Genomic DNA, 2,333 nt, shown 5'->3' with positions numbered 1-2,333 from the left:
GCTTAAGCCCAAGAGTTTGAGGTTGCTGTAAGATGTGACGCCACGGCACTCTACCACAGGGCAACAAAGTGAGATTCTGTCTCAAAAAGAAAGAAAGAAAAACTAGCCAGGCATGTAGTGGTTGCCTGTAGTCCCAGTTATTCCAGAGGCTAAGACAAGAGGATCACTAGAGCCTAAGAGTTTGAGGTTGCTATGAGGTATGACACCACAGCTCAATAACCCCAGGGCAACTAAGTGAGACTCTAGCTCAAAAAAAAAGATGGAAAATATGTTAAGGCTGGGAGCCCATAGCTAAATGGTTAGAGTGCTGGCCACGTACACTGGGGGTGGCGGGTTTGACCCCAGTCCGGGCCTGCTAAGCAGAAAAAAAAAAAATAATAACATGTTGAAAAAAGGGACCTAGTATACTGTTGGTAAGAATGTAAATTAATAGAGCCATGATGGAAAACTATATGTAGGTTCTTCAAAAAATTAAAAACACAGTTACCATATGCACTTGAGGGTATATATCCAAAGGACTTGAAATTAGTTTTCAAGAGATATCTGTACTCCCAAGTTTAAAACAGCATTATTCAAAATAGCCCAATTAAGGAATCAGCCTATGTGCCCATCAGCAAATACATGGTATATATAAACAATGGAATACTATCCAGCCTTAGAAAAAAGGGAAATCCTAGCTGGGTGTAGTGGCTCATGTCTGTGATCCTAGCTCTCTGGGAGGCCAAGGAAAGCAAACTGCTTAAGCTCAGGAGTTCGAGATCAGCCTGAGCAAGAGCGAGACCCTGTCTCTAAAAAAAAAAAAACTAGACAAGGGTTGTGGTGGGATCCTATAGTCCCAGCTGCTAAATAGTCTGAGGCAAGAGGCTCACTTGAGTCCAAGAGTTTGAGGTTGCCATGAGCTATGATACAACAGCACGCTAACAGAGCAACAAAGTGAGACTCTGTCTCAAAGAAAAGGGGAAATCCTATCACATGGATGAACATAGAGGACACTATGCTACGTGAAATAAGCCAGATATAGAAAGATAAAAACTGCATGTTCTAACTTACATGTGGAAACTAAAACAATCAAACTCATAGAAGCATAAAGCAGAATGGTGGTGACTAGAGGCTAGAAAAGGTGGAGGGAGATGGAGATGTTGGTCAAAGGGTGCAATGCTTCTGTTAGACAGGAGGAATAAATGATAAGTATTTGAGATGATGCATATGTTAATAAGTTTGGCTCAAAAATACTCCACCTTGGGCCAGGTGCGGTGGCTCACACCTGTAATCCTAGCACCCTAGGAGGCCAAGGCAAGTGGATTGCCTGAGCTCATGGATTTGAGACCAGCCTGAGCAAGAATGAGACCGTGTCTCTAAAAAAGCCAGGCGTTGTGGTGGGCACCTATAGTCCCAGCCACTCGGGAGGCTGAGGCAAGAGAATCACTTAAGTCCAAGAGTTTGAGGTTGCTGTGAGCTTTGATACCACAGCCCTCTACTGAGGGCAACAAAGTAAGACTATCTCAAAACAAAAAACAACAACAAAAAAGAAACCTCCACATTGCATACAAATATCACCGCATCACTTTGTACCACACAAATATATACAATTATAATTTGTCAATACAAAAATAAAAAAGGCTGGATGCACTGGCTCATGCCTCTAATCCCAGACATGGGAGGCCTACTCAGGAAGATTGGTTAAAGCCAAGATTTTTACACCAGCCTGGCAACCTAGTGAGTCCATCTCTACAAAAAAAAAATTAGCTGGATGTGGTAGAATACATGCCTATAGTCCTAGCTACTTAGTAGGCTGGGGTGGAAAGATCACTGGAACCCATGAAATTGAGCTTACAGTAAGCTATGATCATGCCACTGCATTCCAGCCTACAGAGCAAGTAGGCTGACAAGTAGGGTAACAGAGCAAGACCATGTCTCCTAAAAAAACAAACAAAAAACTCTTCTGAACTCTCTTTTTAGATATTCTTAAGAGATCATTTAATAGGTTTCTATTTCAATAAGCTGAAAGAACCACTGGTATAACTTTAGAGTTGACTTATTTAATTACCCTACTTATTTTCCAACAATAAAATACACAGGCAAAAAAAGAAACATACACCATTGATACCATGAAACTAATGAAACTAATCCCACTGATGTACTTATTATATGGCTGTAAGACTAGTACTCTATCCTTTGGTTTGAATTTCTTCCTGTGATAAAAGACAAGTATAAACCAATAATCTAGAGAAGTGTTTTTCAACTTTTCTTATCTCACAGCACACTTGAACCTTATAGTTAAACTTCTGCAGCCCACATCAATTATATTGATCAAAAAAAAAAAAAAAAAAAAA

The 2,333-nt window shown here is 40.3% G+C and overlaps 1 protein-coding gene across 2 annotated transcripts in view; it reads right to left on the bottom strand.

Annotated features, from left to right (window-relative positions):
• UHRF1BP1 (UHRF1 binding protein 1) overlaps nucleotides 1-2,333 on the bottom strand; it is an 83,495-nt gene that overhangs the window by 7,742 nt on the left and 73,420 nt on the right. The window lies entirely within an intron of this gene.

The sequence above is a fragment of the Otolemur garnettii genome, unplaced genomic scaffold (assembly GCF_000181295.1).
Source record: "Otolemur garnettii isolate 467f Iridium unplaced genomic scaffold, OtoGar3 scaffold00031, whole genome shotgun sequence".
Taxonomy (NCBI): Eukaryota; Metazoa; Chordata; class Mammalia; order Primates; family Galagidae; genus Otolemur; species Otolemur garnettii.
This window is presented reverse-complemented; position numbering and strand designations above follow the sequence as displayed.